The following is a 15,267-nucleotide window of genomic DNA, read 5'->3' as shown; positions in this document are numbered from 1 at the left end:
CTCTCGGGAGGCCTGAAACGAGGTTTGGGAGATGGCGAGATGCTAGCAAGTTCAAAATCAGAGTTATTTCAAGAATCATTTGCATCTCAAAGGTTTGACCTCAGCAGGGAGCTGGAGACTGTCCACCACTCTGTCACTTTGGCAGGAAGGTGAATGTTCAGCCCCGAAGAATCACTGGCCCAGAAGCCCTGGTTTAATAGCCCAGCAGTAAGGGGACTGGCCTGTCCCAAACCAAATGGGGTAGGATGGAGGCTCATTCGCTCAGACCTGGACCAGCAAGCTCATGTCCCCCTTCCATGCTGACAGATGTCTTAAACTGGCCCTTAGGAGAGCCGCCCTGTGGGACACCCAGTTGAGTCCATGGCTCTTTATAACACGATGAATGTGTGCAACTTGGGATAAAAATAAAGCCCTGCACCTACGTGGAGGAGTAGATGTATATCTGTATGTCCTTTGAATTATCATCAGTGATTGAACGAGAACTCATTGCATATTCTTTCCAGAGCAGCCTCTAGGCACTTTCTAATCCGAGGGAAAAGGCAGAGTCTCTGCTTCTCATATGGGGCAGTTGAGTCTCCTGCCTACCTGCTTTCTCAGAGACCTAAGTTAGCCTCCCAGCTCTACCACCCACCTGCCCCAGGACTTTCCGAAGTGATTCACCTTCGTTTCGTCAGAGGTACTGACCTTGCACGTGCCGTGAGCATTAACTGAGAAAGCTGATGTCCCTAAAGTGCTAGCAGTGCCCCTACTGCGCCATCCATGAGAGCTATCAGTACATTATTACATGTCAGGAAACTGAAGAGCAGAGACTAAATTGTAACCGTTTATTAAGCCTATGTAGGGACCGAGTCTGGGCAGACACAAGCAAAAATGAAAAGGGACTGAATTGGTGGGAATGGCATCAGCCCATCTCGATTTGAGGCCCCTCTACTGGCTTGAACACTTCTTCTGACATCACGTGTGGCTGTCTGGCCACCTGATTTGCAAACCTTCTAGGTTCTGATCGATGTGCATGCCTTTGGAGAGGTTCAGGCCCTCTCGCAACCATCCTGCCCATTCAATCTATATTCTACAGATGACAGCAGAACACGAAGGCATCAGTGAAATGACATTTCCAAGGTCAAAGGGCTAGTTGGTGGCAGAGCTAGAATGCAGGACGGTTGGGTCTGCAGCCACCCTCTCAATCCTGTACCTTTCTTTCTAAAGCCCTGACCCGCATGGGACTTCGCAGTAGCGGCTACAGATGGTGGAGACCAGTGGCAAGATGACTGTGAATTTGCATCAGAGCCAGTGAGTCCAAATCCATTTACAGTTGGGTTGGAGAGACCGCATGGTAACTGCTGGGCAGAGGGGCCAGTGAGAAGTTTGGCCCCATCACCATGACAACATGCAAACAGCACTTCCTCCTTGCCAGTCCCATCCATGGCCACCTGTGATCTTCACTCTGCTTACCTTCTAACGTGGGCCAGAAAAGTGATCCCTATTCTAACTGGTAAAAAACCTGAGGGTCAAAAAAAGTGGCATGGCTACCTAAGTGCAGGGCCAGGCCGCTCATAATTCAGGAAGAGCCAACCAGACAATTAGAAGGGTCTTCGCATGACGACTACACTTTTATGCAACAGTCGTGACAGAGGCACATCAGTGCCAGATCCCAGGCCTATGGCTGAGCTCAGCTGCTTCTCATTCTCTTCTGAGGCCAGGCCTGCTGGGAGGTTTCATTTAATTGTGTATTTTTATCATTTGATATATGTAGCCAGATGCCTGTAAGCAATAAATGCCCTTTTCCATCAGTTCCAGCAAGAAAATGTACCTGCCATGGTAGTATTTGCTTCATTGGGCTGCTGACTTATTTTAAGAACTAAATCTTTCCTGTTACTATATTTTTCACTCTGGGGTGCATGTACTCCAAGACTGACATTAATAACTTAACACGGAAGGCACCGTCCTCTCGCGTGAGAACGTAGCGCCACCTAGTGTCCACTCTCTCAACCGCAGCCGAGATAAGTAACGGTGGTTAACCTTGACAAAAGTTTTGTGCTCTCAAGGAGAATTTCTACGCGCATTCTTCTCTTCTCGCATAATAGAGCTTGCCTAGCAGTATTATATGTGTGTTATTTTTAATATAAATAAGTAAGACACAAGGCTCCAACAAGAAAGCTGAGTAAGTTTTCTACTTGCCAACTCCGGGTCATACTTTCCAACTTGGGTGGCTGTCATTTATAAGCGATGAGCTCATGAGAGAGGAGGACTAATGCAACCCCCAGGTGCCCAAAGCACAACCGTGGAGAAAGGCAGCCCTCCCGCGGGACCTGATGCAATCGTCCTGGCTTCACTTAGCCTTTCATACCAGCGACTCTAAGCTCTGGATGCAGGATTATCCTCACAGCACCCCCAAGGAGTATAAATCTCAGTGTTAACTATTACCTGCAGGAACTCATATGTAAGAGGTGCTAAGTCTTTCCTCTGTGGCAGCTACCCAGAGATGGGGCTGTTTACAGCCCCTGTAAACTCAGCGCCCCTTTGCTCCCCTGCCAGTGTGAGAACCAAAATCTATCATCCCATTATCACTCAGTGGTGCTGGCCTTCAAGCTCCCCATTCTTTTCAGGTATCTAGAGCAGAGTTTCTCGACCATCAAACCAGAGTTTGGCACCATGGAGTTGGATGACTCTTTGTTTGGGGGCTGGGTGGCCTGTCCTGTGCACCACGAATGTTTAGCTGCATCCCTAGTCTCTACCCACTAGGTGCCAGTAGCATCCCTCTCCCCCGTTATGGTAATCAAAAGATCTCTAGACATTGCCAAATGTTTCCTGGGCATGAAAAATCAACCCTAGTTGAGAACCACTCTTCTAGAAGGCAAGTACACAGAAATATAAGACAGTAATACTAACAACAACAACTACTGCTGCCACTGCTACCACTTAAAAGGCACAAATTGCATGCTAAGGGGTTTATGACATTATCTTATTTAATCTTCACAACCCAGAAACCAGTTTGTGTTGACTCTCTGAGGAAATACTTTACAGATAAAGAGACTGGAGCTCAGAGATGTCAGGTAATGTGGCCAAGGTCACACAGCCGGCAGTGGCAGAGTTACCATTTAAAACCAGGCTTTTGTGACTCCAAACCCTGAGCTCATCACCACCTCCAGATCCTGGGACCACAGGTCACAAGTGTCTCTGGAACAGTCTTGATTGTCCACAGTGCTTCTAGAGTGTGCTAGCACCATTAAAATAATATATCCAGATTTAGGTTTAAAGACATAAAGGCTGTAGCTCTTCTCTGAAAGAAAATCAATCCAAAGTGTCATGGCAGAGGAGATTTTGCTCCAGGGGAAAGCCCTGGGTCTGGGTTCAGACCCTGTGGCCAATAATTGACTATATGGCCTTTATTTGGGGTCAATTATTTAAGCTCTCAAATCTCTGTTTATTCATCTACAAGATAAAAAGGATGGGTTAAATGAGGTTTTCAACCCTGGATGCACACTAAAATCACGGGGAGCATACTGAAAGGAATGCCTAGGAGTCACCCGAAACCAATTAAAGCAGAATTTCTGGGGCCTGGGCAATAACATTTCTAAGCCCCCAGGTAACTCAGTGTGCGGCCAGAACTGAGACTCATGGGACTAAGCCCCTCAAGTTCAGTGTTTCTACCTTAGGACCCAACTCCCCTGAGATGGGAGGTCCTCTTTTCCCCCTTCCACAACACACAAAGCTGTTTCGGGGGTGCCAACTTCTCTGTCTCCTAAGACTGTCCCAAAAGCCTTGAACAATTTCCTGGGACCTCCTCAGTGTCTCAACTGCCCTCCAGTCCCTGAACTCAACATTTCCAGCCTCTCATCCTACCAACCCAAAGTCTGGAAATCCCACCCCACTGTCTATGGCAGGTGGTGGGTGGAAACTCCTTCTACAAAAGGCTGCAAAGAGCAGGGAACATGACAGAAGACAGCTGACAGCTGCGTCCAAGAAAGACTATCCCCCGCCTGGCCTCACTGAGCGCTTGCCCAGTCTGACTTTAATAAGGTTAATTCTAATCCGTGGTCTTTGGGGAGGTGAGAGAATCTCCTCTTCCTGGACATGACTCACTGCCTCCTATATCAGCTCAGAGAAGAGTGATAACATCTCACTCAGCAGGTCCCCGAGAGGAGCTCTGGATGCAGAAATGGGGCTGCATCCCTTCTTTTGCCTCCTGACACCTCCGTTTCCCACAGACGATAGGAGGACTTCACTCAGTACTTCTAGGTACAAATGAGTAATAAAAGTAATTTACATCAGTAAGCGGTCCCCAGACACCAGGCTCCGGATAGAGTATTTACACGCACTGCTTCATTTCTTCTTCCCAAATACCCACGTGAGAAGGCATTATTGTTATTAACATCATCATCATCATTATCCCCATTTTACAAATGAGGAAAGCGAGTTGTCTGCATTCACCCTTCCTGTTCCTCAGCCTTGGTCCCCATGATGCCACCAACTATCTGAATGACGGCGGTTTCCCACCGGCCCATGAGCTCTACAGGGACAGGGACCACATCCAGTTTGGTTCACCACTGACTCCCAGACTGGCAGGAAAAGAGCCAGAATTCAGGCTCAGGTAGGCTGGGCCCTGCGTGCCTGGACAGTCTGTAAAGAAGGCTGAGAAACCATTTCCTGGGAGCTGAGCAACCTGTCAGGAGTGTGGACCATGACAGACACGAAAGAGAGTATCAAAGGAGGATAAATGGCCAGTGGTGTCAAGTACTGCCAAGACACCGAGGTTTTATCCATGACGAGGCCAGGGAGGGTCATTTCAGGGGAGCTCTGGGGTAGAAGGGAGCTGGAGGGTTGAATGAGTGGGAGGTGAGGAACAGAAAGAACTGTTACCAAGTCCAAGCTTGTACTGCTCTCCACAAGACGGGCCAATAAATCGAGAGACAAATTGTTGGGGCAAGAAATAGGGACTTTATTTGGAAAGCCAGCAGACCAAGAAGATGGCGGACTAGTGTCCCAAAGAACCATCCTCCTCAAGTTGGAACTCAGGCTTCTTTTATACTGAAAGAGGAGGGGGGAGAGTCCTGGTTGCAGCCAAACTCCAGAGGAGATGTGTTAATTGCTTCCTCCCTGCAGCCATTCACACATGGGCCTGGTCCTGTGAGCTAAACAAAGGTATTTTAGCTTAATGCTCATTACCTTGGAGGCAGGGTTCCCAGAGAGGGGCCATTATGTATAATTTAAGCTTTAGTGATTAACTTGTAACAGAATACAAAGTTTCTTCCCTATTATGGAACAAGTGAAGACAACTCCCTGGGGTGGAGGGAGAGTTTGTTTTGGTTTGTTTTCTCTTGTTTTATTATGCTTTTTGTGAGAGAGATTCCAGCACGTTAAAAGCTGATGGGAAGTGTCCAGTGGAGACTGAGAGGCTGAACGTTGGAGGGATAGAGGGCAGAGTGGGTATTGCAGGTGTCCGGCTGTCTCTGCCACAGCCAGAGGGAAGGCCAGAGGGCCGACCAGACCTCGCAGGTCCACGTGGTGGTACCTGAAGGGGAAGTGAGTCTGGCCCTGGGCTGGCATCTTTACACCAGAATTTTGTTCTACCCTCACGACCACCCTGAGAAGGATGGACACTTTAGCCCCTCTGCACAAGTGAAAAAAACGGATCCTCAAAAGTTAGGTAACTTCGGTGCTGCCAGCAAAGGGCGGAGCTGGGCTGGGCACCAGGCCCCTCTGACAATGAAGACTGAGCTGGTCCATGGTGCAGCCTGGAGCCCTCTGCAGTCAGCAAAAGGTGACCAGGACCAGGTGTCACTAGATTCTAACTCAGTTACCAGACCCCAGAGTCCCCGGTCTTCCCACTGCCCTGCCCTCCCCCTGCACTTTGATCTACAAGTGATCAACCTTCACCTTCCCGGAGTGAGCCAGTCTTTGTTGGCTCAGCAGCTCATGAACAGATGCCAGGATCAGCGGCACCAACCAAATGAGACCTTGTCTGAGCTAGTAAATTAGCTCAGCAGGTGGTGGGGCTAGGGGTGCATCTTCTCCAGCCTCTTTGGTCTTCACCCCTCCAGATTCCTCCCTCCCAGAACAACCTAAACACCAGCAACCCCGGTCCCACCACTAACTGGCCGTGCACCCTGAGCCAATGACACCCCCGCACGGCTGGTGCACACCTAGCTCCAGACTCAGAATTGAAGTGCGTGCATCAATCCCATCCAAAAGGCCAGCAATCTGATTAAAATCCTGTCTGAGAGAGGTCTATTTTGCATGAGATGGGACCAACATCCAGGAGATGAATTTTGTTACAATGATTTTAATAAGCGGGTGCAATCCATCGGGCATAGGGCAGGGAGGCATTCGCTCTTGAACTGCCCCCAGGAAGGTCAGAGTCCGCCCACCCACGTGTGGGACACATCTGGCCTGTTAAAATCAGACACAGGGCTTCCCTGGTGGCGCAGTGGTTGAGAATCTGCCTGCCGGTGCAAGGGACACGGGTTCGTGCCCCGGTCCGGGAGGATCCCACGTGCCGCGGAGCGGCTGGGCCCGTGAGCCATGGCCGCTGAGCCTGCGCGTCCGGAGCCTGTGCTCCGCAACAGGAGAGGCCACAACAGTGAGAGGCCCGCGTACCGCAAAAAAATAAATAAATAAATAACAAATCAAACACAGAGACCAGACTCACAAAGTCCCTGAGCAGACAAGACCAGTTTACTTATACAAGCAAAGCTTAATTTAGCTTCTTTTGCAAAACAAGCAAAAGGTTAACTTGACCTAGATCACTTCTTCCTTATGCTGCTGAAAATCAGAAGCAAAACATAAACTGTTCCCCAAAACTGATACGAAGTAACCAAGAAACCAATTCTTTTTCATTTCAGAACATTCTAATATTGTAAACAATTCTAATACTGTAACCAATCGCTGTGAAGAATCAACAGTCACAGACTCCACACTATATAAGCTGCTCTATAGCAATATTCCTTGGAGCTCATTCCATGGTTCGGTTTCAGTGCTCCCCATTTGCAAACCATCTTTTTGGTGCGTGCACAATACTCTTACTATTTACTGCTTCAGTGATTCATTGGTTTTACTTCTGTTTTTTTTTTCTGAACCCTTGACAGCTGGAAGCGGTATGGGTCCGGGCTGTTGAGAAGAGCTGTGTGCCCTGAGTCATTCTAGAGGATGCTATAGCCCCTCCCACCAAGGGTCTGGGCAAATAGAGGAGAGGGTCATCTAGGACTCAGGGTCCCTGACCCCAGCATCCCAGATTCTGAGCCCCTGAGCCCCTCCTGTGTCCTGAGTTCCCATCAACCTGGGGGTGGGGGGGAGGTGCGGGTCAGAGTTCAGACACCTGGGCCAGGCAGCCAGCTTCACTGGACACTAAGAACATTGCAATGCACTCAGGTATTTACCCTTCCTCTCTAGCACTAAATGGAAACCTGGATGGCAGGGATTCCTATTCTGCTCATTTTGAATCTCCTGTAACTAGACAACCCTGTATGCTCTATGCTTCCTGAGACATGGGGCCACAGTCCCTAACTGCTCTCACTTCCACTTGTGAATCTGTGTTGGGTTTATAAAGCAATAGGGTCCTCGACTTCCTGCCCCTCCCCTTCTTTAGTGTTTTTCCTCTCTCTCTCCAAGCCCAGACTCTGGGATTCTCCCAGCTAAGGGGTCCTATTCCCACCCCACACCCCTAGATCACTTGTGGGTGGGTGTACAGAGGGACCAGATCCCAGGGAGGACCCTCCAATTTCCTCCCTCTCTTCACATCCTGGCCCTCGGGTACCCACTGAAGAGCCTACCTTTCATCTTGGACGTCAGCCCCTTCCCCTCCTGGGGCCAAACTTCCTCATCTTCAAAATGAAGTGCAGGCTACATAAACTTGAAAGTCCCCCCTGACCCTTACACCTCACGTCCTCACCTGATTTTGGATGGGACAGAATAAGGCCTGCTCCCAGGACAGCGGATGCAGGAACAGTGATGCCGAGGACAGTGCAGCAGAGCCGCTGCCGCAGGTGGGTGGAGACCCGACCTCTGTCCTACATCCCCACCTCCCGGATGCAGGAGACTCAGCCCTGCACAGCTGGAGAGAAAGGAGAGCTTGTGGGTGACCGCCAAGCAAAGCAAACTGCCATGCAAACTGCTGCCTTACAACAAAAAAAAAAAAAAAAAAAAAAAAAAAAAAAAAACACAGCATAGTTGAGGGACCTCTGTTTCTATGTCCTCCTCTCCCTTCACCCAAATTGGACCTTGGAGGCCTTCCCTGCTCCCAGTGCCTCAAGCCGGAATCTCCCCCTGAGATGTTCTGCTCTGGGTCAACCATACACTAGGGGGAGATGTTCAGCCTATGAAGAACAACGCCTGTCATGTTTGTATCTGGTACTTCACAATCTCTGACCACTGTCAAGTTCACAACTGTGTTGAATCCCCCAGAGTGCTCTGAGATAGAGCCAGGATGATGGCCTCCATTTTACAGGTGGTGAAAGGGCTTGAGCTAGAGCTCGATGGAGGGGGTCAAGAGAAGGAGGAAGGGATATAAAATTAAATATAAAACCCTCCCAGACATGGTCCTCTAATGCCGTGTTACTTATGAGCAAATTACATTCTTTATAGGATGCCCACCCTACTGATCTTTCATCCTACAGTTCAGAAGTTTGAGTTGAGAGGAGAGGGTCCATTTTTCCGTCACATCCCACCTGCGGCTGCCTGCAGATCCTCTTCACCAGGGCTGTGGGGAAGGCTGATGCAGGTGAAAATCGCTGGTGAAGCTCCCACTGGCCAGAAGCAGCATGGGATCAAGAGAATGGAGGGGTGCCTTGCTGCTGCCTTGATTCAATGCCTGATCTACTTGTTACAGGTTAACTTGTGTCCCCTCAAAATTCTCATGGGGCAGTCTTAACCCCCAGTACCTCACAATGTGGCCTGTTTGGAGACAGAGTCTTTACAGAGGTAATCAAGTTAAAGTGAGATCACTAGGGTGGATCCTAATCCAACATAACTGGTGTCCTTATAAAAAGGGAAATTTGAACACAGAAATGGACACGTATAGAGGAAAGAGACACCGGGAGAGGACAGCCATCTACAAGCCAAGGAGAGAGGCCTGGGTGGGATCCTTCCTCAAAACCCTCGGAAGGAAACAACCCTGCTGACACCTTGAATCTGGACTTGTGGCCTCCAGAACTGTAAGACAATGCGTTTCTATTGTTTAAGCCCCACCGTGTTTGATATTTTGCCAGGGCTAGAAACAAATGCACTCCTCAAAATCACCTCAGATGGAAAATAAGCCAGTTCTTGGTGCTTTTGGCAAGATGACGTGAGACATTAAAATCAGGCTAAGATGTTACAGGCAGAAGAAACCACGTAAAATGAGAAATGGAGGGGTTTCCTAGGCTTGCTGGAGAGGGAGAAGAAGTTTGTATGCAAACAATGAAACTACCCGAGGAGTTTGCCCTTTATCCTTAGAACAATGAGAAGCCCCTGGAGGCTCCTGGAGCAGAGGAAGGAGGAAAGCCTCGCAATAGGCCAGTCAGTCTCAGAGCAAAGGGCGGGGAAACAGGACAATAAGAAAATCCGATAGGCCAAGGAAACTAAAGGGTGTTAAAAATTCCAACTTGTATGGAGAGGCTGTGGAAGTGGAAGTAAAGGAAAATGATGACACGACACCTCCCAAAACGTCTCCCTGACTTCTCCTGGCTCACAAAATGAACATCATCGTAGATGTCATTCATTCAGCATTTATTGAGCACCTACTGTATGCTAGACACTATTCTAGATGCTGGGAATACAGCGGGGAATAAAACAAAAACCCTTGGCCTCGAAGAAGGAACATCCTAACCTGGAGAGAATAATAGACATAATATTAAGCACAGGGCTTCCCTGGTGGCGCAGTGGTTGAGAGTCCACCTTCCGATGCAGGGGACACGGGTTCGTGCCCCGGTCGGGGAGGATCCCACATGCTGCGGAGCGGCTGGGCCCGTGGGCCATGGCTGCTGAGCCTGCGCGTCCGGAGCCTGTGCTCCGCGACGGGAGAGGCCACAACAGTGAGAGGCCCGCGTACCGCAAATAATAATAATTATAATAAGCACATTATCTAGAAGGAAAAAAAGCTAAGTAGCATGAGGCAGAAGGGCAGGATAAGGAGGACAGTGCAGCTTTAAAGGGGCAGGGGGTGGGTGTCTTGTTGAGAAACGGAATGTGAGCAGACACCTGAAGAAGGTGAGGGAGAGAAGCCTGCAGACCACTGCGAGCGGGTGACCACCGTCCTCCTTCGCGCGGTGACGGGTCATGCTGCGGGCATAATTTCATTCCCTCAGTAAAGAGTTAATTAAGCAAAAGGAAATAAGGCATCGTTTCATGATCCCAATCATTAAAAAAAGAGCAGGGACAGAGCTTTACTTATTCACTCTAATGTCTAATAGTATGTAATTACTCAATAAATGTGTTGAATCAATTAATTCATCCATAATCAATAACTTATTTAAGTTATAAGAACCAAAGACATTCCCCCTATAACTTCCCTATAAGTGCGAAACTTGATACAATTTGTCATATAAACACTAGATTGGAGAATTTTTTAAGACGTAAAGGTACCATTCATAACGTCGTCGGAACATTATTTCATTTTTGCATTTTCCCTTCCAGCACTTATCTGTATGCATAACTTATCGTAGGTGTGATTTAGTATTTTGTAATCATAAAATTTTGCGACTGGGCTTTTTTCTACTTATTGTGTTGTCTTTATAATTGTCACTGATAGAGGATGCACAGGGTCAGTTTCAGACTGCCAGAAAGCAATGTTGCTTCCAATGTCCCTGAACTAGAGAAGTGCCCGTAGAAGACAGGCTCCATAGCTCAGTGGTTAGAGCACTGGTCTTGTAAACCAGGGGTCGCGAGTTCGATCCTCGCTGGGGCCTCGTGTTCGTTAGTGCTATTTTTTAAAATCGTCCTGCGTAAACAAACACCAAAATAAATGCAAAGTGATTTCTGAAAACGTTACTTCTGGCAGGATTAAAAGTTACTCCTGAAATGCAAATCATGAGCATCCTTACTGTGCTTTAGAAGTGACCCGGAAGAGAAAATCCTGGAATGCAACAAAGAGCAGGAAAAAGAAAAGAAAAGCGGTCCTCTGCGACCCAGCGCTACCCGGACCTGCGGCCCAAGAACCGGCAAAAGGGAGGCGCGAGCCTCCACCAGCTAGTTTTCAACGCCCTGCAGACTCCCAGCACTGAGTTACAAAAGGAAAAGGGGCGGCCGGCGCTGGGAACTCGACCTCCGGCGGGGCGCGCGGGGCGCGCGGAGGCGTTGCTGCGCTTGCAGTTACGCCGCTCGGCCGGCGGGCGGCGCTGTGGCCAGGCTCCCCCTCTCCTGTTCCCGGCCGGCGAGTGCACCTTCCGACACTATTCCCGGGGCTCAGAGAATGGCCAGCGTGGCCTGGACTGAGGCCCGCGCTGCGATGACACGTGGCAGCCCTGGCTTCGGAGCCCAGCCTGGCTCCAAGGTCCTGCCCCCTTCGAGAGGAAGGGGGAGCGATTCATAAAAATAGTCTCGGGCGGTTTGGGAAGCCAAGTTTTGCAACCGGTTTCATTTCTCCGTTTTTTCCCTGAATTCCAGAATGTCGCGTGACAGTAAGGTCACGAGAGCCTTTTCTGAATAAATGAATTCTCTCCACCCAGGATTTCTTGATAAAGGATTGTCTGTAAAGTAGCCACTTTACATGTGGCCACTGAGTGCCTGAAACGTGGATATTCCGGATTGAGATGTGCTGAAAGAATAAAATACACATTGGATTTAGAAAATTTAGTACCAAAAAAAAAAGTGAACTGTCCCATTAGTAATTTTTAATTGATTACCTATTGAAACGATAATACTGTAATATATTGGATTAATTAAAATAAGTACATTAAATTTACCTATTTTTTTAATGTGGCTACTAGAAAAATTTTAATTACATGTGTGGCTCCCATTTGCAGCTTTCATATTTCTGTTGGATGGTGTGGGTTCAAGGAGCCAGGGTCCTGTGACCTTGAGTTCAAGGTTAATTCTTAACCCGTGCTCACACCAGGTAAACCTTTCATCTCTGGGTCTCCCAGAGCCAGTACTGTGCCTGGCAAGCAGTAAGCATGACATTGGTTGAAATGAAATCACATATCTCCCCAACGTAATCTAAAACTCCACAAAGAACAAGAGAATGTTTTTGTTTTTTAACACCTTTATTGGAGTATAATTGCTTTACAATGGTATGTTAGTTTCTGCTTTATAACAAAGTGAATCAGCTATACATATACATACATCCCCATATCTCTTCCCTCTTGCATCTCCCTCCCACCCTCCCTATCCCACCCCTCTAGGTGGTCACACAGCACGGAGCTGATCTCCCTGTGCTATGCGGCTGCTTCCCACTAGCTATCTATTTTACTTTTGGTAGTGTATATATGTCCATGCCACTCTCTCATTTCGTCCCGGCTTACCCTCCCCCTGCCCCATGGTGTCCTCAAGTCCATTAAGAGAATGTATTTCTTAAAGTGGGTTAGTTTTGAGAATGATGTAACTGTAAGAATTTCTACCTTGGCTTGCAAGATTTTAGCTCTGGAAAAACACACATGCTTTTGTTGGTTATTTTGCCCTTCTATGGTCTGGGTATCTGCTGCTAGGAGTGCTGGGAGACAAGTGGTCAGAGTGCCTTGAGAAAATAGGCCCCATTTATGCAGGAAAAATATACATAATTATCACATAAGGGGCATCACTTCATTGGCGCTGAATGCCTTTTTGCAAAGCCATTTCAAATCCTCAAATACCTTAATACCAAGACTCCTTACCCTGGCTTTACATGGTCATCAAGTAACAGAGTTAGTAAGAAAAAGATGCAATCCAGTCCCATCTCCCTCCAGCCATTCCCAGTCCTCATGTTTCATTCCCTTCCCCCTCCTCCCGCCAGTTTCTATAAAGAACAAGCACATGCATGTGTGCATTTTTCTGAACCTTTCAACTCCTCAGGCTCTAAGGAAGTTGAATACATGTTGGCTGTGACCTAGTGGTTGTTTTCTCACAGTCCTACCCCTTCATGAAAGTTCACAGGCATTGCCAGCCATCTTCCAAAAAATAAAGGCACTTTGCCGGAGAGGAATACCCTGCCTCTCCCCAAGGTTCCCAGCATTTCAGGGTACCTGTTCAGTTCCCTTCTCTAGACCCGCTATCCTCCTGTTGAAAAGCTGTGTTCAGAAAGCCTTGAATTTAATGGATGTGGTCCTCTATTTTAACAGATGAATTCTGAGCACTTTCCAGTGTTTAGGACTCTGCTCTTTCACTGCTGAGGGTGCAGGTTCAATCCCTGGTTGGGGAACTAAGATCCCACAAGTTGCCCAGCATGGCCAAATAAATAAATTCATTAAATTAAATAAAAGCATGACCAAAAAAACCCACTTCCAGGCCAGAGCCTTTTTTTTTTTTAATTGAAGTATAGTTGACTTACAATACTGTGTTAGTTTCAGGTGTACAGCAAAGTCATTCAGTTATATATATACATTTTTTTCAGATTGTTTTCCATTATAGGTTATTACAAGATATGGAATATAGTCGTCTGTGTTATACGTAAATCCTTCTTGCTTATCTAGTTTATGTATAGCAATTTGTATCTGTTAATCCCATACTCTAATTTATCCCTCCCCACCTTCTTTTCCCTTTGGTGACCATAAGTTTGTTTTCTGTGTCTGCGATCTGTTTCTGTTTTATATATAGATTCACTTGTATTATTTTTTTAGATTCCATGTATAAGTGATATCATATAATATTTGTCTTTCTCTACCTAACTTCACTTAGTATAATATTCTCAAGATCCATTCACATTGCTGCAAATGGCAATATTTCATTCTTTTTTATGACTAATAGTCCATTGTGTGTATGTGTGTGTATACATACACACACACACACACACACACACACACATATATATATATTATATATATCACATCTCCTTAAACCAATTGTCTGTTGATGGGCACTTGGGTTGTTTCCATGTCTTGGTTATTGTAAATAGTGATGCTATGAATATTGGGGTGCATGTGTCTTTCCAATTAGAGTTTTCATCTTTTCTGGGTATATGCTCAGGAATGGGATTGCTGGATCATATCATAACTCTGTTTTTAGTTTTCTAAGAAACCTCCACACTGTTATCCATAGCGGTTGCACCAATTTACATTCCCACCAACAGTGTAAGAAGGTTCCCTTTTCCCCACATCCTCTCCAGCATTTATTATTGTAGACTTTTTAATAACCAGTGTGAGGTGATACCTCATTGTAGTTTTGATTTGCAGTTCTCTAATAATTAGCGATGTTGAGCATCTTTTCATATGCCTGTTGGCCATCTGTATGTCTTCTTTGGAGAAATGTCTGTTTAGGTCTTCTTCCCATTTTTTGATTGGATTGTTTGTTTTTTTGATATTGAGTTGTGTGAACTGTTTGTATATTCTGGATATTAACCCCTTGTCAGTCACATAATTTGTAAATATTTTCTCCCATTTCATAGGTTGTCTTTTAGTTTTGTTGATGGTTTCCTTTGCTGTGCAAAAGCTTTTAAGTTAGATTAGGCCCCATTTTTTAATTTTTGCTTTTAATGCTTTTGCTTCAGGAAACTCAGCTAAGAATATATTGCCATGACTTATGTCAGAGAATGTTTTGCCTATGTTCTCTTCTTGCAGTTTTATGATGTCATGTCTTATATTTAGGTCTTTGAACTATTTCAAGTTTATTTTTGTGTATGATGTGAGGGTGTGTTCTAATTTCATTGAGTTACATAGAGCTGTCCAGTTTTCCCAACACTTGCTGAAGAGACTGTCTTTTCTCCATTGTGTATTCTTGCCTCCTTTGTCATAGATTAATTGATCATAGGTAAGTAAATTTATTTCTGGGCTTTCTATTCCATTCCATCAATCTATATGTCTGATTTGTGCTAATACCACACTGTTTTGATTACTGCAGCTTTGTAGTATTGTCTGATGTTTGGGAGGGTTATACCTCCAGCTTTGTTCTTTTTCCTCAGGATTGCTTTGGTAATTCTGGGCCTTTTGGGGTTCCATATAAATTTTAGGATTATTTGTTCTAGTTCTGAGAAAAGTGTCATGGTTATTTCGATAGCGATCACATTAAATCTGTAAATTGCTTTGGGTAGTATGGCCATTTTAACAATATTAATTCTTCCAATTCAAGAGCATGGGATATCTTTCCATTTCTTGAATCATCTTCAATTTTCTTTATCAATGTTTTAAAGTTTTCAACATATAGGTCTTTCACCTCCTTGGTTTAGTT

At 46.3% G+C, this 15,267-nt stretch overlaps 1 non-coding gene across 1 annotated transcript; it reads left to right on the top strand.

Moving 5' to 3' along the window:
- The first annotated feature begins 10,807 nt into the window (after window positions 1-10,807).
- TRNAT-UGU (transfer RNA threonine (anticodon UGU)) lies at window positions 10,808-10,880 on the top strand. The gene has a single exon. It is a non-coding gene; the product is annotated as a tRNA-Thr (tRNA).
- Window positions 10,881-15,267: the final 4,387 nt, after the last annotated feature.

The sequence above is a fragment of the Delphinus delphis genome, chromosome 1 (genome assembly GCF_949987515.2).
Source record: "Delphinus delphis chromosome 1, mDelDel1.2, whole genome shotgun sequence".
NCBI lineage: Eukaryota > Metazoa > Chordata > Mammalia > Artiodactyla > Delphinidae > Delphinus > Delphinus delphis.
Note: the sequence above shows the minus strand (reverse complement) of the source record. Positions and strands in the feature narration are given on the sequence as shown.